At 38.1% G+C, this 27,231-nt stretch overlaps 1 protein-coding gene across 3 annotated transcripts in view; it reads right to left on the bottom strand.

The window, feature by feature from the left end:
* Positions 1-7,489: 7,489 nt before the first annotated feature.
* LOC114144051 (endonuclease V) overlaps positions 7,490-27,231 on the bottom strand; it is a 54,537-nt gene continuing 34,795 nt past the window's right edge. Inside the window, exons 9-10 of one of the 3 annotated variants that reach the window (XR_003595388.1) lie at positions 13,959-14,022; positions 7,490-7,757 (exon numbers count right to left, since the gene is read on the bottom strand). The gene's annotated coding sequence lies outside the window, so the exon portion shown is untranslated. Of the gene's footprint in view, positions 7,758-13,948; positions 14,023-27,231 lie in introns of all 3 variants that reach the window. The other 2 variants (XR_003595389.1, XM_028016511.1) reach the window with 2 other exon arrangements.

Here is a 27,231-nt window from a genome sequence, read left to right on the forward strand (position 1 = left end):
CTGCTGCAGACCAGAACTACTCCTGGAACAATAAAAACACAGGAAAACTCCTACGTTTAGATTATTCTTTAAAAAATGTATGAGGCAGTCCCATTTTTCAGGCATTTTCTTATAACGCTTGAAATATGAGTGTGTGCGGGTGTGTGTGCGTGTGTGTTTGATCTGTAGCCCTGCTGAGTTAAAACCCATCTATATATCCTCATTTCTGTGGTCTTTCCTTACACTTCCAAGATGTCATTTTGTTTTTGAGTTTTCTGTTGAACTGACACCTTTTCCTGAGCCAGTGCTCACCTCACATTTCACCATGTGTTAACATAATGTGGACCTTAAGAGTAACCATTTGACACTATTTTCGTTTTGCCATTTTTAAAGTTAAACAACCTGATGCACAAAATGACTCTAATACTTTGATAACTGCCAGAGTTTCTTCACTTTTTAAATATTAATGTAGATCTCTGAGCTGCTTTTTCTTAGAAATCACTTTATGTCCACAGTTGAGTATGGTGGAGGCTCAGGGATGCTGTGGGACTCATTTCCCCCCCAAAGAGCTAGCGGTCCATAGTAACCAATTACATAAACTCCTTCCTTTAGACACATGCCAAGTAAAAATATTTTCTTTCCTAACATCACAAATGTAAACATTGTATCCATTTGAATGGTGGTTTTCTATTGTCTTCCATTTTTTTTTACATGTTCAGTCATTTAGGATTATGTCTGAAATTTTTAGACGCTTTACATGATTAACTTTTTAGTCACAGTAACCTGCTATACAAATAAAATTTGATTGATTGATTGATTGATTATTTGAACTGAAATGTTTTTGAGAGGAACAAATGACAGCCAGCATAGACGGCATCTGCTGTTTTCATCTTTACATTAGGACCACCTGGTTGACACCCGTTTGCTCACAGAAGGAACGACTTCAACAGCTGAACTTCACGCTTTTATTAATTTCAACATTTAACCTCTGAATAAATGATTCACTTACACCGAATCAGCCGCACATATGGTTTTCTGCCAATGAATTGTATGCCATGTAAAAGTGTAACTTCTACCAAAAACAGTGGTTCTTCTTATTAGTGCTGAAGGCCTGACGTTGTTTTGAACACAGCTGTAAATATACAGTTTGAGGCAAAGACCCAAATGGTTTGAACTCTTTGAAGGGTTGCTCTGTACTGTGCCCTTGTTTCCTCCACTCAGCCTTCTCCTCCACCACCTTCATCATCTTTATTTCTCTCACTGTAACCATGACTTGACTGGCGCATGCTCTTTCCTTTGGTTTCCCCTCGCCCTCCCTTCATTTGCCATAAATCCTTTTTACTCTCGTATGTTCCCGCTCTTTTCCTCCAGAGGAAGGGGAGTGGGCAGCTCTCACACAGCACTCTACTGCACTGACAAAGCTGGCAAGAAGAAAAGAAAAAAAAACGGCATGAAAATAAAAAGAAGAGGAAGTTAAAAGAGGCAAAAAAGACAGGAGGAACGCGTCGTGTGAAGATGAGCAGGACAAGAGCTTTGAGACTTGTCTTTCACACTCCTATTCCTTGGAGGGGGTAGGGGGTTGAAAATTGTGGAGTGAACTGTGAGTGGGGTGATGTATCCTCCTGCAGGGGTTAAGCAAAGACAGATTTTTTAGTCAAGGTCAGTATGATCACTTGTGAGGCTGGAACAAAAGGAGCAACTAAAGTTAGAGCAATAGGCAAGGTGATGCAGAAGCAAGCGGCCGATGCAGATTCTTCCTCTGAATACATACATATTCCATCTCTGATGCCCCCTTTCTAAGATAAAACCCGCTCCCCTCCACCTCTTCCTCCCTCTCCTATTCTCGCCTCATTCCTCCTCCACCCCGCTCCCTTCCCCTCTCCTGCTCTCTGTGCCAGAGCACCGCAATAGCAGTATGAATAATTGAACGGGCTCCTCGACGAAGGATTGAGAATTTCTGTTGCGGTTGTGTGTGCTGTTGCAGCAGCAGGCGGGCTGGGAAGACGTTCATTACAAAAACAAAAAGCAAAAATAAAAATAAATAAATAAATAAAAAACAGCTCATGACTGCCCTTTACTGCTTTGGAGAATAACCTTGAACGCTTGTGAAAACACACCAAGGGCTTCCACTTTGCTGCATCTCCGGGGCGATTGGAGTAAAAAGGGGTGTTTGGCCATGGATGCACTAATGCCGTGACATTGAAATCTTATTCAGAGTCAGAATCTGCAGGACAGGAGAGCATCCAAGCAATGTTTGATATGAATATTCCCAGGCAGACAGGCACTGGAGGGAAATCTGTGCAGGATCAACCAGCTGTCCCAGAGGGAGAAGAAAGAAATTGCATGAAGGGGGAAAAAAAAAAGAAAGTTGGAGGTGCCTCTGCAGTGGATATGTTTGTGTGCCTAACACTAAGTTATATAAAGATGAGGTGTGTATTTGTGCGCTGAGAGAGAACATGCAGCTCTGCTGTAGCAAAATGTGAAACGAATGAAAATAACTCAGTTAATGTGTGTGTAGACATCAGGAAGGAGGGTGGATCCACTGGGTGTTGTCAGGCTTGACCCGGGCGCGATAAAGGAGAGTCAAGGTATGTGTGTTTGAATCCATGCATACCTACCTGCTCCTATTTTTCAGTTTAATTGGCCCAAATCTGCCATTCAGTGAGGCCGGAGCCAAGGACCCTTCGTGTGGCCCAGTGGGAGTGAGGGAACATGAAGTTACACAGAGAGCTAGCTCTCCACCCCCCCCCCCCCCCCAACACACACATGCCCGCACACACACAACCTGTCTAAAATCCATGTCAGAGCAATACAAAAGAGCAATAAAATGAACACAATTAGAAAAGTTTGTCACATTTTTTATTTGTTTTACAAGAAAATGTAAAATGTCATAATTGTGAAGTAAATAAAACTTGAAAAAACTAAAGTATGACATGCTTTCATATAGAGGGAAAAGTCAGTGTTGAAAGAAATCCACAAGAGGTTCTGTTTACAGTTTTCCACAGGCCTTATGGCACCACAGCAAACATGCAGAAGAGATGATCTGTTCAGATTAGACTAAAAGCTACATATTTGGCTGAAAAACAAAATTACTATTTGTGAAGGAAAACTTACTAATGATTACTTTTAACTCACAAATCCTGCTGTTAAACATGGTAGTGGCAGTATTATGGTGTGATGATGTTCATTCTTCAGCGACAAGAAAACTGTGCAGATCTGAAAGGAAGACAAATGGACCCAGATATATCACAATCCTGGAAGAAATTTTTAAAGGGTTCAAAAGACTTGAGATTGGAGGTTTACATCCACCAGGACAATGAGTGTATCAGAATGGCCCAATCAAAGCCCAGACCTATATCAAACCTTTAGTTTGCAGATGCGCACAGCTGGATAAAAAATATAGTTGCAGAAAAACACAGCTGCATAATGTATTGACAAAAGAAAGCTGCATATAAATCCAAGCCACAACATTTTAAAAATAAAACGATAAAACCATTTAGCATTTTCTTTCAGCTTTGCAGTATGCACCACTTTGTAAAAAATCATTTTACAAAAATCAAGTAAAATGATTTTTGGAAAAGTTCAATAGGTGTAAATAGTTTTAGATGGCAATTTTCTTTAGATTGGTCAGGTAATGTCTGAATGTGACACCTACTGGTTTGCAGATTCATACGGTTTGGTCACCCAAACAGTTTAGATCCTAACAACCTTTTCATTTTGGGTTTTCTTATTCTGTTTCAGAATTATATTGCACAATTTCAAACTAAGTATTAATTTGGGTCTTGGACAGTTGCTTTGTGGTCTAAATTTATGCATTGTTGTGTTTTTTTTTTTCTTATGGTCTGTTGCTGTTAGTTGTATTTTCGGTGCTCCCACTGCACCGGCTTTGTTTTCAGTTATTTACTCCCTCAGAGTTTATGTAGTCCCTGAAGCTTTTTTCTCGTTGGATGCTTGTTCTTTCATTACATGTGGCTTGGTCCCTGTTTTGCTTCGTTTTTGTTCCCATTTGGCATCTAGTTTTGTTTTGTGTATTCTTATTTCATTGCCAGCCTCCCTGCTTCAAGAACACATTTATCTTGTCTTTTGTACCAGTAAATGAAGTTCGCTCCTCCCTCAGCTTCCTCCTTTGAAGAGTTCACATATAGATTGGGAAAAGGGTTCAAAAAACATACAGAGCCTTCCAAATGTATTCACACCCCCTGAACCTTTACATATCAAGCTAGATCAGTATTACTCAAAGAATGAGGTTGTCAAGTTTTGTACCTAAAGTCTAGAGAAAAGTAGTTGAATTAAATGTGTGACTTGTCTATTTGATGGTTTATCCAGATCATTAAAATTATTATTAAGTGAATTGGTAGGAAATGGTTTGCTTACATGTGCAAAATCATTGTAGGAAGGGATAAAATGGCAACGCATCGTAATGACAGAAAAACCAAACTGAGTTGAAGTTGAAATAAACTTTTTCAGCAGAATTTGCATTCGGGAGAAGAAGAAAAAAATCACCAACTGCTATGGAGGTGGATCCATCTTGCTTTGAATTTGTTTTGGAGCCTGTGACACAGAGAACATTCCTCTGGCAGAGGTAAGGAGAGATTCAATTTAAAAGCAACAAATTATGGAGGCAAACAGCACACCATCTGTAAAAAGACTGGGACATCTTCTGCGGCGGGATAAGGATCCCCTATGCATATTAAACTCCATAAGCAGTCGACTTCAGTTGCTCAATATGAAAAGAAAAATTCAGGCTTAACCTCAAAGAAGCACTGCATGCAGCAGTGATTTATGACTGAAAACGCTCTTCAGTTTTTGTACGTTTGGTGGTCTTTTCTAGTTTAGTGGCGAACATACCGAAACACGAATCACAAAAGGTTTTCAAATCTCTGGACATATTTTAAAATGAACACGCTTTGTTCTGCAACCGTCTTTGGATCTGACAGCACACACACACACACACACACACACACACACACACACACACACACACACACACACACACACACACACAAATCAAGCCTGGTTTGAGCCTCCAAAACCGACATAAGGTGTTGTGATAAACTGTATGGCTGCAAATGTAACTAGGATATGAGACATCTGTTGTATTTACAGGGTACAACGGCACAAATAAGGGAAAGGAGTGCAAAATCTCCGCTGCTGAATGAGCTTTGTTAACTGCTGACTGCAAGCTTAAATCAAGGTGCTGCAGTGAGAGCCAAGAGAGCTCACCACCCTGCCAGCGCAGACAAAGTGTTTGACGTATGCCCTAATGATAATACCCAGCACATTACAGCTCGCCAGCCAGGATGACTGTTCGACTCAACATGACTCAGCTCTGCTATAAGGCTCACTGGCAAAGATATTGTTTTGCTGGAAAAATATTATATAATTTTTCAAAAAATAGTTGGAATTACATAAAGAAGCGAAAGAGAGAAAGAGAGAGATGCGGTAACTTTTTGTCTTGGATGAGTAGCTTGGGACTGATTGCTCGGAGATGACGGAGAGAAACTGTAAAAGAGAAAAGAATTGAAGCAATGATTCAGCGGCGAGTTAAAGCTGAGCAGAAGGCGTGCGGCCGCAGAGCTCGGAGCGACAAAGCCAACAGAGAGGAGATTTCAAAATGAAAACAAAAGGAGAAGACCGGGGTTTATTCCGATCTGGAGACAGGAGATGAAAAAAATGCAAACTGGTAAAGTGAGAATAAATATTCTGAAAACAGCTGAGGCGCCGTGATATGATCACAATGAAACACCTGAAGGCTGCCGTGGCAACATTTTGTTGCAAACTGAGAGATGCCAACAAGATAACTTTATGGTTAGGCCTTAGCTGCTTAGAGAGTTAATGTGAGTGTCCCACAGAGTCACAAAGGGAAACTTGTTTCAGAGTCATAGAAAAAAGTCCCTCATGAAAACGTGAGAACATGAATAGACAATCATTTCACATATCTGTGAAATGATTTGATGATTCAGGACATCAAATTTTAATAACAAAGAAAACAAGAGTAAATCAAGACTGTGGTTGTAAAAGAATTATTATATTTATTGAGTGAAAAATGACTCCAAACTACCTGGCTTAATTACAGAACCATTCCCAGAAGTGGCCAGTCTACCAAAATGACTCCAAGAGCGACTCATTCACAACAGAGCCCAAAAGTGAGCCTCAGTGCCCAAGAAATGTAATCTTGTCTAAATAAATTGGGATGTATATTTTCACAATAGAGTTACAGTTAACCCTTTAATATTGTGGCTTTTGAAGGCACAACTCAATGAAGTTAAAGAAAGCAGGAGAAACTCAACGAGAGCCTTGGCGTATTGGAGCCAATGTTCTTTTTCTTTGACAATTTTATGGACTATTCTTTGAAGTGACCAGAATTTTCTCCATGTGAAATACGTATAATTTCAAATGAAAGAAAAATGAAAAACAAAAAACTGCATCACATCTGGTTTATTCATGACAGACATAGCTCACTAATTATGTTCTTAGAGGAGTAGAAAGAAAATCCAATTTGAAAAATATCCCATCCTTTCCATTGTATGGCGACATTCAGGGGCCTTTCGGGTCTAATATTTGTCTTGCATGTGCACACAGTGAACAGTGCAGCAGTTCTGCAGAGGTGAAGGAGGACACCGTCAGGGGACAGCCACGGAGAGGACACAGCTGGCCAGATGTAGATGAAACAGTCACTAGAGTATGATTCCTGTATGCATGCATCAGCTGGTCAACAACTGCAGCCTACACACAGAAACACACACAGAGGCAGTTTTGCGCATGAACACAATGTCCCAAATGCATCAAAGTGCACGCTGTCAATTAGCAAGCCACCAAAAGCAGGAGGTGTGTTCTCCCCGCTCAGTTTCTTTTTTTAATCTCCATCCAGATGAGATCCACCTCAAGGCTTAGGAGTAGCGTAGACGCTCCCGTAAGAAACACAGTCGGCTAATATTTGATGGCTGCAGACGCTGAGATCACGAGGAGCTGGGGACCACATAAAACGCTGTTTGATGGCTAAACCAAGTGGTGAGAAATGAGCCGGATGGAGCCCCCAGGATGATGGGAACTGAAGGCACTTTGTCTTTTCTCTCTCTTGCACGTCATTCACTTGAGAGAATTGGAGATTGCTTTGGATCACCAAAAAGAGAAAAGCACGAATATGTACTAATTCCCTGTGATTCTGTACGACAGAATAACTGTGACAGCGTGTCGACTTGCATAGTCCACAAAATGTTTTTTTTTTTTTTTTTACAAAATACATCAAACCCAAAGAACAAGTAAAGGACTCATGTTATGTGCTTGGACATTCAGCAGAGGAGACTTCAGGCTAACTTTGTCGTCATTGTATTCATGTCTGCATGCATGTTTTCCGCTGACATAAAACATGACGTTAAGGTGCTATCTTCCTTCCGTTTAAAAGAAACTAATTGTCAGAGAAAATGTAGAGATGGAGCTGCACCTAAAAGTATTCAAACCACTTTACAGACGGGGCAAAATGTAAAAACAAGCAGCTGTTTGCAATCAATAAATCAAACAAGATTTTGTTTTTTATTGTTTCATCAGATCTGATATGATATTAATGAGTACAATAGTCTCAATATTCTTCAAACTCCTTTCCATCATACATACAGTCCAATTTATCCTAGTTATTAAACAGTGCACCAGTTTCTTGTCTTCATTCAAAATGATCAAAAAGTTTTCAACCTTAGGAAACCCAGCAGATAGCACCAAGCCGATGTGCCCCGTCCAGGAAAGTGTCACGGCTAATCAGAGCGGCAGACCAGACGTGGCTTCTGCGAAGAGGAGAAAACAGAAGAAACATAAAGTTAAAAGGTGAAATGAGAGCAAATAATGCAAAATTGAAGGGTAGTGGGCGAATGTGGCAGACTGAGGGAAAGTGGAGAGTTTGTCCTCCGGTAGCCTAAGCCTGTGACAGCATAACTACAGAAATAGCTCACGATAACCTAAGCCAGCCTAACTATAAGCTTTATCAAAAAGTAAAGTTTTAGACATTGTCTTAAAAGTAGATGGCATGTCTGCCTCTCGCTTGATTTCACAAGAACTGAATGATCTAAATCCCAGTCTGCTTTTTAAAAACCTGGGAACCAGCAGTAAACCTGCAGTCTGAGAGCAAAATGCTCCGTTAGGAGCATATGGAACAATCAGATCTCTGGTGTCTGATACAGCTTTCTTATGAAGATCTTTATATGTGAGAAGGATCATTTTACATAACAAGAAGCTAAAGAAGGGAAGCTAAAACCGAAGAAATGTGATCTCTCTTTTTAGTTTCCACCAGAACTCTTGCTGCAGTATTTTGGATCAGCTGGAGGCTGTTAACTGCTTTTTGTGGATTTCCTGATGGTAAAGAATGACAGCAGCTGAATAACTGCACCCTTAAAACACTAATAATAAGTGTTAAAGAACTTTATATGAATTATCAGTGATTTCCATGTGTTTCATTGGGGTTTAAAGTTTAAACATAAGATGATATAGAAGCCACTGTGCACGAGGCTTGGAAATTGTTAATTTCTTGCCACACAGTTAGGGGAGGTAAAAAAAGTTCTGTCCAATTGGCAAATGTACTTCCACTGGGAATGCCAATACTTCTTCTGCTTAACATGGAAAAAAAAAATCTATATACATATTTCTTTTTTGGCAAAAACAAGAGTAAACAACACACTGCAGTCCATGGTAGATTCTTGTCTACATTTCCGGTCTTCTCTGTAAGTTGAGCTCACTTTGCTGAGGGTAAGTCTGCAGACATTCATTGACTGGATCATTTCAGTTCCAGTCAATAGAGAAATAAAACGTTCTTTCTAGCTGAACAGGACACAGTGGCCTTCACCTGGGTCTCACTTCCCGTCTTTTGTTTTCATCTGCTGCAGTTATGATCTGTCAACTCCGAGACTTTTATGTTTTCTCTTCTTGCAAATTCTTTTTCTAATGAGCTTTTTAAAATTAGTTTATTCATGGGAATGATAGCTTCTTTCTTTTCATCATTTGGATGTAAATATCAAGAAGTTCACCTCAGGTTTCATTTGAAGCATATTTTCACTTTAGCAACCTTTTCCGGGAGCCAGGGTATTTTCTGGAACTCTTCTTTACCCCCTTCACAACAGTTTACCCTCGTAGAAATTTATGCTACGTTATGTTATCCCCAAGGGATACCAGGTTGTCCTGCTTACTACCAAGTAACTGAGGCAAAATTTTTCTTAAATCCTTAATTTTCAACCAGTGTTCACCTGTTGGGTCCAGACTACAATTTTGAGGTTTCAAATCAGTGCAACCAGCCGACTACCAAACGAAACACACTGATCTCTTTAAAGAAAACTAAAAGCTCCAGTGGGAGACACCCCCAGTCCAGACAAATAATGGATTTCTGTGAAAGCCCATCTGATCCACCGTAATAATGCCATTCAAAGGCGCTGTTGTGCCCATCCGTTTTTAAAAACAGAATCACTGACCTATTCTGAGACAAAACACAAAATGTAGAAAGATAAACTATTTCCTTTTGAATTTAATAATCCATATTCATTCAAGAGTTTATTGATATACAGTTTTTTTTTTTGTTTTTTTGCTTTTCACTAATCTAAGATCCGATTAATTAGACAAGCTATAAAACAACATATAGTTCAGTAGATCTGCAAATCTGGAAAACCAAACTTTTTTCTGTACTTAACTTTATTCCTTCCACATCTGGAATCTGGAAAATATAAAAGCATGTTCTACATTCTTCCAAAATCTTCTAACATTGTTTAGTGACACAGTGTTTAAAAGGTAAATGGAAAGTTGTGATTCATGTTTCAGCTAAAATTTACTGAATTATTAAATTATATGGCAGGTTTTGCAACCAGTGAGAGTGGCTGAGATAGGAACATTAAACTTACTTAATGTTTACAGGCTAACTGTGCATTTTGCTGTTATTATGCACCTAATTGTAGCAAATGAAGATAAAAAAAATTACTATTTGATCAAAAATACTTTATATTTTGAGGATCTTATTTTCATGCGTTGTGTTTAACAGTTTCTATTTATATTCAGTTTTCTCTCACAAATGTTTTTGGTTCATTTTACTCCTCTTAGATTTTGAGTCCAGCTGTAACGCTCAATAGCCAACAAACTTCTGATGTGTTTGTCTTTCCCTTTCCTCTGTACATATACCTCCACATTTCCTTTCTTCTCGCCTAGATTTTCAAACTGTTCCTGTGTGTTTTCCTCTGCGCTGTGGCAAGTTTGTTTCCTGCCTTCATGGCTTCTTGTTACTGGATCTGATGGTCAACCTGCAGCAGCACCTTTAGTTGTTATTTCTTATCCAGCCGTCACCTCAGCGCTTGTGTTCCTGGTCAACTTGCAGCAATGCCACAATACTTGTCTGTTCATGTTTTATGCTCCGCATGTAAATATTTGCAGAAATCTTTGGTCCATTTTACATTTTACAGAAATCTGGAATGGATCCGACACTTGATGTTCTTTTTGCAACAAAACAGTTAATTTCGTGGAAGAAGGTGGATTTCAAAGCTGAGGGAAAACTTTCAACTACTAAACAAGAAGACAGACAAAAAAAGAAAAAGTGTTGGAGCTGTCAGGGAGCACCAGGATCACTGGCCTCCGTCAGGGACCTCAAGTTCTACACAGCAGAAAGGAAAAGCTAACCAGCTACGTTTCAACAGCTCTGAGCCTCCAAACCACAGAGGGTACGAGGCAAGATGGTGGAGAAGACGGAGTGATTGCAGGCGGGAAAACTGCAGCGCAAACAGAGAACTGCTTCAGAGTAAAAAGCTGTCAGACTGTCTCTCAGAGTGTCAGCTCCTGACAGAGCAGCATCCCGAACCCAATAGACTCCTGAAGCGGTAAACCAACAGCATCAAGCCTAGCTAATTCTTATCTTTCATGAGTTGTGAACAATGCTGAGATCCTAAGAGCAACGGCAGCTGGAAACTATGAAATTTAATATCTGCACCTGCTACAGAAGGGTCTGTAGAAGCCATTATTCAGTCTGTCCTGTATTCATCCATCACTGTTTGGACTGGATCATCCACAAAACAAGACATAAATTACTGTGATGAATGTTTATGTTGTTGTGTGATATCTGCCACATGATGTAAACTAAATTTGAATCTCTCTGGACAGTAAAGTTTTTATCTTATCTTAGCTAATGTCTCTGCAGACACCACACATCCTGAACACAAACTGTTTAGACTTCCCTCTAAACAGAGCACTCTTGGTGAAAATGAGCCACCACAAATATAGTTTTGTTTCCCAGGCTGTTTATCTGATGGACACTTATCTGATGGATACTTAAATATTCAGAGTGGCCAGATCAATATCATGCATGATCAATACCTCTTTTGTAAAAGGACTACACACACATATATTTACAAAAAGACAAAGCTTTCATGTTTCATATTTTGCTTCGTTAAAGCAAAGTGGAACCGAAGGTGAATTCCTTGTTTATGTGCAACTTGGTGAGTAAAGCTGACTCTGATATGCATACAGTAGGCATCTCCACCTCACCGTCACACACACACAGCTTTCTGATTGCAAGACAACTCCTCGTTATCATAAAAAGATTATTTCAGCCCCAACTCTTTAGAATTGTCTTTATAGTCAAAGAAGCAGGATAGATTAGGCTAATTTAAGTCATTCTCAGACTAAAAATGCCCCTTCTGATTGCTCTGTTGATTTACACAAACAAAAAGCAACAAAATGAGCCTAAGGACACAACCTCTGTGAATTAATCAGAGATAAACAATTTATTACTTTGATACGCTGCCTTGTTGCCAAGATTGCTGCTCTCGGGCCTCCGCGGCAGCTCTCTCCCATGTTGATTAAGTTACACAATCCTTTTACAAAACTATGGCAGAGATTAAACTCAGGAGGACTGGAAGAGAAAGGCTGAAATTAAACTGTGGACATACCTATGCAAATCAACAACTTTTCAGAAGCGCAAAACTCATCAAAAACATCCCCAGAATCTTAAGAAGTGTCTTTCTGTCTCACATGTCTTAAGAGATAAATGATCATCTTGCTAGATTTATTTAGCATCTGGTATCTCTGTTGGATTTGAAGGGGATTGATGAAGGGACCCTTAAATAGGTTGTTACTCCCTGAAAAAGGCGGTTTAAGTCCAAATGCAGTTTATGTTTCCATCTTTCAAAGAAGGGTAAAGTGTTCTGGATTAATGGTCATAGGAAACTGAGAGATCATTAAAGGATAAACCGAAATTATTTTTGTTAGCAAATTAAACAGATTTGTCACTTAAGTCCAGTCTGTTGGTTAGTATTGTAGATGGTTTTCTCTCTATCAACAAGTATTTTTTCAAGTACGTAAAAATAATCCTTATCCTTTCAACATGAGATAATGTGGCAGTTTAGGATTATGATTATGAAGAAATATTCTCAGTATACGTCATCTTTCAAAAATGTTCCTCACTCTTAATCCCTCCACATTTTGTCATAGCAACAAGTTTTATGACATTTCACAAGGACTCCATGTAACAAATCAACGCAAAGGAGTGCATAATTGTGAAAGCCAAAGAAAAGGACAGATCATTTGAAAAGTCTGTATTTGTAGTCCCTGAGTAAATACTGTATGTAGATCTTTCTAATTAAAGCTCTAAGTGCCTCAACAAGGGTTTTAGAGTAGGTCTCACTTTTTGCTCTTCTTTGAAATACAGCTCAAGCTCATTCAGGCTGGGAGCAAGAAGGGACTGATAAATGTTCATGTCTTTAACAGAGTCACAGTCAGTGGCTTGGGACTTAAATGAAGATAAATAAGTCCACAGAGCAAAATAAAGGTAAGACAATTAAGATTGCCTTTGTTTTCTAGCGATTTGTGTGTTCCAACAAAATACTGTGGCAAAAAAAGGGAACCTTCACGACACGAAAAAATCCCAGAAAAAAATCTATTAAAACTGACGATAAAATTGCCTAAAAAGCAAATTAATACAAGAATGAAAATGACTAAAATGTCTATTACAAAGGATAGAATAGAAATATGCTTTAATGTTCCAGGGAAACTCAGGTGTATCAGTTGCAAAGTGACAAATAGAAGCAGACAGAAATGTAAAGATAGCAATATTAATATTAATAATAATAATAATAATAAAAAGGAAACTAAGAGACCGTACAGAAAGGTGAAATTTACAACATAAGAAAAAACAAACAGTGTTGAGGTTTTCTGTGGTCTGCTTAGTTAAAACTGTTTGTTTTAAAATGTATGCATCAAAGCTGTAGACTGATGCTTGTTATTAAGTTTGCATAACTCATGTTTCACTTTGTCCTAATCTGTGATCAAATTCAACTAACACTGTTTTATCGAGTGCGGCACAAAGCTGCATATCTTCATCAGGTGTAACACGATCATCTCCCTCTGTAGCAGCAGCACAGCGTTTCACCCAGGGCTTGTAGATGTGTGCAGAGCCACCTGCAGTCTCCATCAGCTGATCCGATGACCCTTCCTGCTGATCAATGCTGCCCCATCTGACCGCTTCTATTCCTGGACACCACTCCTGCAGATTCTGACCCCTTCCCTCCCATCTCTCTTTTCCGCTTCCCTCTCTGGGACCAGCCTGGCACAGCAGCGCGCACGGCCAAGTCTGACGCATTTAAAGAGAGGTACAGAGAGCACGTGCACGATGCAGCCTTTAATGTTTGTGCAGCAAAGTGGTCCCATGTGCATCTGTCATACCTTTCTGTACCGTTGCACATAAAGCATAAAACCATCCTTCCTTACAGATATTAACAAATGACCAGCTCTCTGTGGCAGATCGGGGACTTTTCTGATTTATTTCTGGAGCTCCCAGTGCAAAAAGGCTGAGTGACCCAAAATTATAATGAGAACAGAATATAAAAAGAGTCACTCTGACCCATATCTAGCTTAAATATGGGGTGAGTGCATAAAGAAGATACAGCTGATCTCTATTTCTTCTTGGCTCAGACTAAAACAGCTGCGCTTTTAAAAGTTACAATTCACACAAACACACATAGATGGACCTTTGAGGGGTCTTCAGAGACCGAGGCTCTTTATCTTCAGATTCTCCAGTGCAGCATCCACAACCTAGCATAAGAAGAGAGGAGACAAAGTACAGATCATTTAGTGGAATACATGAAATTTAAAATCTATCCTAATGGGACAGCTTTGTTTAAGGACAAAAAGAGCTAAACTGTCAATCTTCAAGGCCTTTTGGTCCCAAAATACTGTTGAAAATGCGCAAAAACAGTCAGTTGCCAGTCAGATGATACTCTGTGTGTGAAGTCCTGCAAGAGCAACTGTTTACCAAATACCTCTGAAGTACCTCCGGGTTAAGTGAGTTGGAAGTTAACCTCAGATTGGACATGAGATAATACTTCCACTCAGAGCAGAATATTTAAAAGACCTTAAGTCTTAAACTTTACAGTGACAGTGCAGAAATCCTTGAGACTGTCCAAATGTGTTACTGCATGCTCAGTATGTTGAGTTTTAATGTTTTTATTTGTTTCTAGGTTTTTTTGTAGGTTTTTATTTTTGCAGGTTGACACACAATGATGACTTTGAATTAAGAACGCTGGGAGCTACTAAACGTAAAAAAAAAAAGAAAAGTGGACAGTAACAAAATAAGTCAAATTCCCCTCCTTCAGGGAGGAGGCTCAGTTGCAAAGAACACATCAGTGTAAATCTAACCTCATGTCACAGTTGCTTACAGACCAACAAATCATGTCTTGATTCCAAATTTAAATAAATACTCTTAAAGACCATGTTGAATTTAGAGTAAAGTCTTCATCCTGTTGCTGTTTTAGTGTCCTAATTGTCATCCACACATGTGGAAGCATTCACTGTCCTGCATGTGTTTGGATGTTTCACATTTCCAATACACCCGATATTTAAAAAATTATATTACTTTTCATTGACTATACAAAAGATTGCTAGAGGTCTTTTATTATGAATCATGGGTGTTGGAGCATAAAACGTCTGAAACTTTCAAGAAATAAGACCTGGAGCTTATTTTGCCTGGAGTTGCTTCAAAACTGGCTGTCCAAAGAGGACAAAGAGGGTTCTGCTCCTTCCACTGCTGCCCTGTTGACCAAAGCAACTTAGAGTGGCAGTCAGGTTGCAATCATGAAAATTAAAGCCAGGATTTTTGGCAAGAATACCACTGATTATTTTGTCACAGTGACTTCACTTTATAACAAATTCACTACAAACTCAATTCACAGGAATAGCTGTATTGTTTTAAGCAACTGGAGGGAAGAAAAGAGGAGAGACAGCTGTGACTGGGATTAAAACTGTGTTTCAATAGGCTGTAACTACACAGATGCAGCAGCAACGCCTCATTTATAAAACTCAGTTAGTAATCCAGAGTAGTAGCATCTCTTTAAAAATAAAAAAAAAAGATCAAAATGAAAAACGTGATTCCCGTTATACCAAATAAAGACAGATGTCGGCAAGTTCAAAACTACAACAATTAAAGTTAACAGAAAATATGGGCTGAAGTACAATTTAAATTCACAAGACCAAAATATAATCTTGGAAAAATTCAGTCCAAAAGTTCCTCAAAAGTATTTATGACTCCTGCAAATACAAAATTGGATGGTGGAAGCGAATTAATTTCAGCAGTAAAAACACAGAAACAAACTTCTGACCAATCACACAACAGGTCAAACAGACCTCTGTCAACATAGTTTGACCCGGGCCGAGTGTCGAGTTCAGCAGGTGGTAAAATTCTGAAATTTCATCACGATTGTATGCCAATGAGAGCCGATATTAGCTCTGCGAATGGTCAGACTGAAGTTAAACAGCTGATGTCCGGTCACGTGGTTTTCGGTTATTGTTTTTATGCACAAGACGCACTGAGCCGAGCTTCTGTGAAACCCCTCACTTGCTAGGTGGTCGATTGACTGACCGCTCCTAATATTGCTGAGCTGACAGAAACAGGACATGTTGATCCGATAATAGAAAACAGAGAATGGTGCAAAGAAAGTGACTACAGACAGAGATCTTCACCAGACAGTAGCAAACACATTATACCATCACAATGCAGGAGAAATTTACCTGCCATTGTATTGCCATGCCAAGCTTAAGCCTCATAGTTACACAACAAAAGCAATTTGTGTTGAAAAACAACCCAGGTTTTTTGGGTTTTTCTTTACTATTTAACAGAGGGGTTAAGGATTGGCAAGTAAGCTAACATAGTGCCAAAGAGACAGACAAAGGAAGAGAAGAAGGAATGGGAAGATGGAGAGCTGTTATCATCTTACAGTAAGACAGTTCTGGACAACAAGCAGAATGGTCAATAAAGGAACAACCTAATAGAGCTGTAATGGGAAGAAAGCCGACATAACAAGAAACTGACCCAGGGTCTGTATTAGAGAGAGAAAAAAGCAGAGAGTGAAAATGTGTCGAGAGCAGCTGAAGGGCGTTTTATGTTAACATAACAAGAGATATCCATCATAGATACAAACACTTAAGGTCATATAAATGATGATTATAGAAACTTTTTATTAGTTTTACTGCTGGCAATGTTGTCTGGAACATGTAGTGTCTGCAAGATGAATCAAACACTGATTGAAGAACGCAAAATGAACTAGAAAGAAATGATTCGTATTTTTAACAAGTCCTCACAGAAAGTATAAGGTTTTCTTTACTGCAAACATTTATAGGCAGAATTTAAAGCTACCTGTGTCTTTATATACAAGTTTCATTTCTGCCTATTTGTCAGTGATTGTCAAAATGAAGGCACACGCTGTCATGATCCTCAGTTGGTTGTGTTTTTGTGACTTTTTTGTTCTAAGTCTTGCCATATTCAGATTATTTCTCCGTGTTCGTTATTATCAGCAGGGCTTTGCCATATTAGTTCACTCTGTTGTTTATAGTTTCTTCATTTATTCATTTATTTCTGTTCTTGGTGCATTTGGATTTATTTATTTTAGATCTATGTTAGTCTCTTTCTGTTTGGTTTGTAGTTAATTTTGAGTCTTAGATCAGCTCCCTTTGTGGTAATTAGTTTCCCTCCTCCAATTTTTCTGCTTTCCTTCTGCCACATTTTCTCTAATTAGTTCACTTGGTTAATCATTTTCCACTGTTGACTCGGTATTTTAGCTACAGGTTTTTGTTTGTTTCATCCCGGATTCTGCCCTGATTCTTTCTGTGTTCGATGACCTGCTGCCCCTGTGATTTTCCCCTGAGAGTTTCCTTATTTCATTATTAATGAACTCGGTTTTACCACAGTCGTTCTCTGCACCGGGGTCCCTATAAACCACAAGCTGACACATGTACAGAAATGAAAATAGGAGCAACAAAAATACTTTGTTTACCGATACTCACTGGAAAGCGAGGGCAGCGGCAGAACAATAAGTCCAAGATAACAAAAAATTTTTTATCATCATCCAATGTTTCTTCGGGGGAATAGTAATATCATGCAGTTTATGACTTCGACTAACAGCTTACTAGCTGAGAGCCACTGAAAGCAGCATCATTTGTATGGGTGAGTTTCTTTCCTTATTTGTTGCTGTCACACCGTCAGTATCTTTGATGTTTTTGCTTAATGTGTGAATGAGTGTGAAATCAAAGCTTTTATTAAGAAGCTGTTGGAAAGATTTATTATAGTTATAGGACCTAGTAAGAAACCATTCATGGTGTAGACAGTTGGCCAACTGCTGATGTGAACATTTCAATCACATAATTTGGAATTGTCAACATTATGAAATAAATTAAGTCTCCATTAAGAAAAATAAACAGCATGAACTAAGTCTCTGAACACAAACTAGTAAAATAATTGTTTGGGTTCTGCTTTATGGCTGTTAAATTAGGATCACCTCATTACTATAATTACAGACATGTCTTTAACATGGGAGGACATAAAAACAAGCTTCCATGTGCATATATTTCAACCCTGTAGCAGAATAATTGTCTTTTGTGAAGTGCCACTTTGTGTCCAGTTCTTTATCACTGTTGATTTACTGTGAGCTTAAATGTACTGTACAATTGAGCCAAAAATTACCTATAGCCCTAGTAGATTAACTCCTGAAATTTTTATTTCAACCTATTTCTTTTGACTGGAAGTAATATTTATTGTAATATTTATTAATATTTAAGTCTTGTCATGGCTGAGTCAAAATCCCAACTGTAAAAAAGTAGAAAACTAAGAAAGATTAGGGAGTTCACAAGGAAATATTGCAACTACTAAAACTTGGAGCGAGTGAATTTGAGGGCTTTTAAAGGGGCAGTATGTAAAATCGTCTTTCTTGACCTTTGCATTATGTTATAATATTATTCTCTCATCAAAAACATCCCTGGTGTGTTTCCTTGATTCTTTCATGCAACTCCAATTTTCTGTAAAAGCTGGTACTGTTTGCGAGTGTTCATGCAAATATATGTTTTTAATTAATTTTTTTCCAAACTCCTTATTAAAAGGATGTGAAGCAGGAATTAAGATGTAACACTAGGATTCAAAAGAAAATCTACTTTGCCTTAGTTGCAAATAGGCAAACCATAAAATGCAATTCAAACTTCAAAACTTTTTTAAAGATCATTTTATGGTCACAATTTTGCAATTTTACTTTTAAACAATTTAACTGGCCTGAAGAAATATAAAAAATGGTGTCTGCTTATCATCTGCTAGAATGCAGGAGAGATTGAGGATAAAAGAAAACGAAGTTAAAGATCGAAGCTTATTGCATTTTAGGTAAAACATAACATAAAAAAGTTTTAATGTTATGTCCTCCTAAAAAAAAGTTTTGCTAGCTCACCACTTGTCTCTTAATAGGCAGTAATACACATTGTTTCAGTGCTGCCTCATTTTAATGCTAACTCCTGCTTGCTGTGATACATTTTGACATTGACTGTGTTGTGTATCAAAGGTTATGGTTGATGAAAGAGAAATGAGTGGGAGCCAACATCTCCTTTCAAGAACAGCTTTGATAGCTTATGACTAACACAATTAGAGTTGAATGCTCCTGCTCTAATAGGCTATTATGGATCATTTCTAATTAGATGGTTGCAGAATTATGAACATGCACAGATTTATGTCCTATCGACATTTTCAAGGTGGATGCAATGCCACGCAGGCAAACGTGAATGTCCCAATGAAGCACAGCAATAAAGAGCAAAAATATTAAAACTCTGTCGTGTTGAGCACAATGTGTTTGTGTTTCAGCAGCAGCTGAGTGTCGAGCAATATTGTACTATTCTTCTGAAAGGAAAGCCTCCAGGTCTTTGAAGGATGAAGGAAGCGGAAATCTACTGAGTCCCAAATTATTGATGATGTTGCTATGGGTTACCTCTGAAATGAAATAAAAACTCAAGGTGAACAATTGGCAGAAAAGTACAAAGCTGCTGGTCCACAGTGTCTTGGCAAAGATTGTTTTGAAGATAGTTGCTATGAATTTAACCATTTTCAACCTGGAGCTTTGGTTTTCAGTTGTCTAATATTTTCAAGGTCTGAGTGATACAATTGATTTTTAGCTGAAGCGGTGCCAAGTTTGACTATAAAAACATATCACAAGACAAACAGTTATTGAGATTATATGTTTTGTTTACTCTGTCACTTAACGTGATGACCAATCTGAATTAGGACTATCTATCTATCTATCTATCTATCTATCTATCTATCTATCTAGCTACCTAGATAGATAGCTAGCTATCATGCTAGCTAGTTTTCTAGCTATTTATCTAGCTAGCTATCCATCTGTTCATTCGTTTTTCCAACTATCTGTATTTTTCTGTACCCTTCTCCTGACACTTATACATTTATATAAGGTGATCCAAACGCATACATATTTTTAATTAGCAGAATCACTTTATTCAGCACCAGCTCTCTCAAACAGAGACACATCACCGCTGTCCTGTTCTTCAAATAAAGTTCTTAAAGAGAAAAGTCAGCAGGTCCTTCTGGAAATCAGTCAATAAATCTTAAACGTAACAAATCTCTCTTGGTACATGTCTAGTATTACCTCTACTCTCTTTATTATTACTGTTAAACTGAACTTTTCTGGTCAGTGGCTGAGTATGCTACAAAATACCTTATGTAGCCAACTAAAGACAAGCTGTGTCTGTAAACTGTTTTATACAAGTGTGAGAGAGTCTTTAGGGCAACTAATCAGAGAATTTTAACAAACGTAAACAAGCTTCTAACATCTGGGAATCATGATGGATCATTCTTTGTAAGACAGACTGCAAACAAATATTGTTCTGCTACGCCACATGGTAGTTAGCATACAGAGCAATATCAACGTCTGTTCATGCTAGAATGGATCTCAATGGCTTAGTTCTGTCAACACACTCATGGTGCATAAAAATAAAAATCATAGACTTAGTTTGCTTTGTGGCTTTTCTTTTTAAAACTACATGCACATTGCTGATTTAAGCAACTTGATTTGTAGATTTTGAAGATGCAGATGATTTAAATATGTTACATGCTCAGCATAATCCACAGATTGATTACCAAGAAATATATACAGTATATATACAGTATATATACATATATATATATATATATATATATATATATATATATATATATATATATATATAATTTAACTGTCATTTAATGGTGCACTATTCATGGATGAATAAAATATTTATGCTTTCAGGGGGAAACCTTGACTCCTCAGTGTTTGCAGCAGAGACAGTTCAGCTGGGTTCTCACCAAATATCTGCAGTTTTTGTGAGTCAACCTTAATGTTTGCTTCGTTTTAAATTTCACTTTACTTTGGTTTAAATGTAATAATAATAATAATAATAACTCAAGGATTATGCCTTAAGCAGCAAAATTAACACACTAAAGCTAATTGTGATTGATTTATATGATCAAGACTGCATCTGTCATCAAAGTAGACAGATGGAAGAGATGCAGAATAAATGAGCAAAGTTACTTTTTTTCTCAGACCTTTATAAAAGCGTAGCCAAAAACAGCACGTATTTTAACTATTTCCATGAGTGAAGATTTTTTGTCAGCTGAATCGCTTAGACAGAAACATAATTTTATCAAAAAGAAAAATTGTAATGTTTTAAGTCCCTTATAATCAAAAGCCATCTGGATTGTGATTTTATGGCTGTAGAAATATCAAAATATGTGCAGTGAGCAAGTCCTCCTGTCCCCTTTTTCTAACACAACATCAAATTTTAGTACCTGGCAGTTATTCAGCAATACTGTGTTCAACCATTAAGAAACTACAGTTCCTGTGAGCAAAGACAACAGGAGAGAATAAAGCAGGTTTAAGGTAGGTTACCAAAACCATGTAGTGAAATTATTAATCTCTTCATGACTGACATAAGGACTTGTATATGTACTGGATGTACAATATACTTGAAACTTTATTTCAGACAAAACATGATGAATGAATGAGAACTAGTTCCTGATGGAATTGTGAACTCAGTTCCCGTATGTTCAGATGGTGAATTACAAAAATGTATTTATTTATTTTAGCTTCGGTGAGCTGAATTTCACTTTTACTGTTTGGCATCTTTGTGCTACTCAAGGTTTCCTTTTCTTCATTCTGTTTTTTTTTCAGACTCACATTTCCAAAATTTTTAGTTCATTTTAAACTGCTTTCTAAAAGTGCCGTTTGGTAACAGGGTAGCAAAGGTTTGATCTTACAGAGAAAGGGATCTTTGTGTTGATTTGGTCATTAGTTGCAGATCCTTTTCTTACAAGTGATGACCTGTTTCTAGTTTCCTGACAAATTTCTAAGAAATATTCATCTATCCACTGTCTCTACCCACTTATCCTTGCCGGATCTTAGGGGGCTGGTGCCTATCTCCAGCGGTCAGTGGTTGAGAAGCAGAGTACAAACTGGACATACATGTTCGAACATACAGACACTCAGCATGTTTTCTTGTCTTTTCTATTCTGCGTAGTGGGTACAGGACAAATTAGCCTCCATGTGATGCCATTAAAATATAAAATTGTGAGTTCCGAAATAGATGTGCCTCAGGAATCTGATCAATTTTAGAAGTTCAACAGTAAATGCTCCAATTGTATTTATTTTATGGGTGCTTTTAGGGAAACCAATGGTCATGCTACCTGCGATTTTGCAAAAAGAAGAAAAAAGATTTAAGAGGGGCTGTATTTTATTTTTGAGTAAATGTGCTCAGAGATGTGATTTTTCCAAACGTGGTTGAGATTATGCTTCACTGCAATAAAAGATAAAGTTTATATGACTTTATTAGTGTCCCAATTAATATATTTTATATAAACTATAAATCTTTCTGAATATTTTTTTATCTGCAGGTCACATGAATCATTTCCGGTGTTTTTTTAATGATTGTAAATCTGTGTAGGTTCATCTGCATAACAAACAGCTCTGCAGGTCTGCTGATAATATTGGGAAAAGAACCTTGACAGAGGCCAATGAACCTTGGCCTCTGTCTTCACCTCTAATAAACACACACACTCAAGGATCATGAAGGCCAACCTTCGCAGGGCACTTCAGAGATCTCTCCTCTCTCACACACATTGACCCCTTCCTCCATGATTCATCTTCTTGGCAGTGTAAAGTGTAAAAGAGATTATTACCAGTGAAGGGCCGGAGATCTACTGCTCTCCCTTCTGCCCTGCAGAGGAAATGGGAAAATATTGCTAATGTTTACATCCTTGTGAGTGTGCGTGCGCGGGTTAATGTTATGTGCACTTGACGATGCTTGAAGCCTGACCGGCATGGCAAATCAGCTCGGACGCTTGTTCAGCATCGAGAAATGTGCTGACTTCAGGGGGTTTTGTGTGCATGTCTTTCTCCAGAATACATTGAGGTATTTGCAGGTGGGGGTGGTCACAGGTTTGTAATCCTACAAAAATGTATTTATGCATATCAATAAACCCAGAAGCCAGCTGTTGTTGAACCCCGATACAGGATTTTGTCTGGTGTTTGTATATCACACACATTATCTTATGAGTGAGCTGAGAAGGATGCAGTACTTTTGTGACTGAAATAATTTTCTCGTGTGTTATAAATTATTTATCACTTTTATTATTTTCAAATGGCTTGTAGATACATACTGAGTCTGAAGTTACAAATGTCCCCAGGTCAATAAAAATAAAAATGATCTCTTTTGAGAAAAGGGCAGAGGATATATTCTCAAGTTTAAGGGGTCCATTCATAAGCTCGCTGTGCAGTATGTATTTTATACTTTAGATTTTAGGTTAAGCAACAGAACCAATCATGATGGCACTGATTATTTTTAAATAACAATTATTTATATGTGTGACGTTTTTCTCCTACTGAGTAAACGGACCAAAATTACAATTTTTATTTTTATTTTCCAGGGCAGAATAATGTTTCTGCAATAATAGATCATTATATGATTACATTTTTCTTTTGCACATTATTACCAGGGATACTAATGATTGTTTAGGATGTCACAAAAGAGCATATTGCACTTGCTAGCACTACAGTTGAATGCATCTATAAGAGCAACACAGTCATGAACTTATCTAAAATTACTTGATACGTCTGGCTAAAGTTGAATTTCAACTTTTTAAGGTGATGAAACAGAATCTGTATTCTCGAGTTGGTTCAGTCATGAGACAGTGATGAAGACAAGTCTGATAAGTCCTTTGAAATATCAGATTAGCCGAGGAGTCTGCTGTGATGAAACAGAACTTGGAGTGCACTGGGAAGTTTCAGTATCAGGTGTCAAACCCGTTCTGTGTGACGCAAGCGGTGTCCTGACTGATGAAGCTCTGCCAGCGTGACGAAGAATGTTCCCCCGGCGCCCGGGCAGACCTCAAGTGATGCATTGCCTCTAAGCGAACCACTGACCAACTTTTGGAGCGTCAGAAAATGATGGGTGAAATCTGCGATCTGGTGACAGGCTGCAAGTCAAACTTGAAGGCCGATCACGTTCGAACTTCATGATTCAAAATGGCAGCAACAACAGATTTTATGGAAGTTGACATATTGGGAAAATATTTATGACAGACACTTGCAGGAGAAGCATCAGTGGGAATGCGGTATGAGTACACACTACATTCAATATGAATGAGATGGACGCCTTTTACCTTTGGGATTTACATCCTCGGCATTCATACATTCTCAATGAATTTTGACTTTTGGGCAAATTAAAAATTACTCAATCATATTGTAATAATTTGTGCTAAAACTAGATTGGATGCGTCTGGATTTAAATTAAACTCTGCATCGTTGGTCATGACCGTTATGTGGTGGTGTACCTCAATAACATTACTTTAAAAGCAGTAAGAGCAGTAGTTGCATATTCCAAAAAAACTAAATCTACAGAGACTATAAAGGGATTTCCTCCTCGTATATCAAACTCAAAGAGAGCAGCAGAGAGCACAGACTGTTGCTGGCAGTGATAACATCAACATCTTGTCTGCTAAAGCCCACAGGCTCCTTACCCAAGAGGAATTATTTGCAATAAATCTAATAATGTCTCTTATCCAGCAGGAGGAAATGAAAAGGGAACAGACTAATACTGAGATGGCTGTCAGTCTATGAGAATTTGTACAACAGACTTTTATATAATATTTTTGGGCGATGCATTTGGCGTGTGTTGATTTACATCCAGACACATAACATCCGCTGTTTTATTCTGTCTCGGTTCAATGAATGGGTGATTCTACATCCACATAATCAGTATTTATAAATGAGAAGAGAATTAGCGTTTGGTCTTAATCTGTAATTTTATGATTTCTGCTCACTAAGAGCTGATGAATACATTCTCCTTCTTTCTGAATTAAGAAAAGGTCTGATAACTTGGTAGTAAAAAAAAGAGGTTGTGGAGAATAAATAACAGGGGAAATTGGTTGAACATAGGGATATGATCAAAGAAAAACTATATTTTAAAAAAAATATCAGAGATTTCTTGATCTTTAGAATTTTTTATAAAAGAATTGAAAATCATGGGTTATACATCCATAACTGCAGAAAGTGTAAAGCGAGCAGCAACATGACAGCATTTGCTATATTTTCAGTTGGTGTGGTTCGCTTTCACACTGCACTGTATTAAATGAACCAAGCGCTTTGAAAAATATGTTCCTCATCTCACCCGTGGTGGTGCAACACCAAGAACCACTGAAGGAAACAACATGAATCCATCTGAAGAAGAGCCAATTTTCCCTCTACGGTTAGACTCGCCCGTTTGTTTTGGTTGTACTTACCCAGAATGCCCTGAGCTACAGTTTGCTTCCTGCTTTTGGAGAGATCACAAGTTCGCTTGCACTCATTTATGCAATCAAACCGTGCACTAGGCTTTGAGGCAGACCAGATTTGACTTTTTTGGTCCATATCAAAGTTTGACTCTGCAGAGTTTAACAGACAAGCTAATGGTTGATTAAAGCAGACGTTAAACAGATCTGGAGTAAATGCACTGTCAGTTTCTGTAGATAAAGTTTTCACAGCCTGTTTACCTCTTTTTAACTTGTGAAAGTCAGAGGCAACAGGAGCTGCTGTGACTCATGTCACTAAGGCTTATTGATGACATTGCATGACAGGTTGGCTGCAGGGAAGAAGCCCAGAGGCTGCGGCTTCTTTAAATTGTGACATATGCGAGAGAAAAGGTAGAACTGATCTTTTTCCCACAATCACAGCCCAGAAAAAAACATTAATTAAAGCCTTTTCTTCTCTCTAAAACATGAGAAATAGGCAAATGTTTGAGAAGAATGATGATGATGATGATGATGATGATGATGAATTACAAGCTTTGTGCCGCATATCAACATGAACTAATACGTAGACCATAAACCTATGAGGTGTCATAATTTCGGATAACTTCTGATAAGCTTGGTGTATCTTTGTCTAATAGCATGATCAACAGTCAAACAAAATAATCACCCAGAATAAAATAAAATATCACCCGGTCCTTCCAAGCTCGCAAGATGATACAAATCCAACCCGAGGCAAACAATAATACCACATGACGCTGTGCCATTAGTCATTAAACAAAAACAGAAGCTTAATTCAGAAAGAGAGACGTGTGTTCAATGGGAACTTTCACATGCAAATAAGAAAAGTGTTTCTTTCTGCTATTTGTTTTTAAATTCACATCAGTAAGCAAGTTTCAAATCATAATCTGCAGGTAGGGCTGCGATCATGGGAAAAACGGCTGAACATTTTCATGGTGTTTATCTTTGTAAATGTTTTAACAGATGTATGAGACTTTGTGGGGTACGCAACTTTTTTCCTGATATCTTTGCTGATACCTTTTGCTTTTTCCATGATGCTACACAAGAAGCAGTGTGCTTGAGGTGTCAACATCCACTTGTGTGCCTCAATATAACTTAAATGTTGTGAATAAAACTTCTAAAGACATGATGTCATCTGTGTTTCGGCAAACTGTTTAAAGGCATACCCAAAGGCATACGTCCATTTTCAATGCTAAAAAGTCATTGATGATGTCATTGCAAGATTCAGTGGAGCTTTCCACTGGAGTTTTCCTGACATCATTCAGTTCTGGTTAAATTAACATTATGAGACTTAGGACCTTAAAGTTGATGTGTTCCACACAACTATCATTTTTTTATATTCACTTAAAAGGATTTGTTGATAGAGTCCCTACTTGGGCTCTAGCCTGCGATGTTCAAACACACCAAGTTCTGTCCCTCCCAGTCAGCAGCAGCAGGAAACACAAGCCTCACTGACAGACTGACTGATGTCACTGATATTTGAGAGTTGGAATTTGAAAAGTTTGGAAAAAAACTGCCTTAAGCTCTTGCAAATATGATTTTAGATTAGCGTTTGTGTCCAGCTGGTATAAGTTGATAAAGTTTTCAAAGCCTGTTTTCCTCCTGTCTCACAGACTTGTCCTTTACCGACCATACAGTACTCTCATCTTTTCTGCTGCTCCTGATTTTCTGCCTCAATGTATTTTCTTTCTCGGCTCCTTTTAATTTTCCAGAACACTCTGTAAATGAGTTGTCACTTGTTTTACAACGTCACAAAGCTGGACTCTGCTCAACAGTTTTTGGTTTTTTTATCTTTAGTATTACCAACTTAGTTATTGCCCACCTCTCCCCAAATCACTTTCTATTTATTTCCCTTATTTTGCAGAACTCTTCGAATGGACCTTCCGGTACATAAGGTTTAGCACAGCATCCTTAGAATGAAACAAGAATAAAAAACAGTTTGATAGGAGATGATGTGCTAACAGTGCACATCTGGTGCACTGTTGGTTGCACCAGATGATGGTGATTTTCTAAACTAATATAAACTAAGTTATTTAACTTTGATCCCATAAAAGGGATGACGTGTCCCTCTGTCATCACACGTCCCGCCACTGAAGAGAACTTGTGCAACAAGTAGAACAATGTGTGCAACAAACAATCCACTCTTCATA

Source organism: Xiphophorus couchianus, chromosome 5, assembly GCF_001444195.1.
Source record: "Xiphophorus couchianus chromosome 5, X_couchianus-1.0, whole genome shotgun sequence".
NCBI classification, from domain to species: domain Eukaryota; kingdom Metazoa; phylum Chordata; class Actinopteri; order Cyprinodontiformes; family Poeciliidae; genus Xiphophorus; species Xiphophorus couchianus.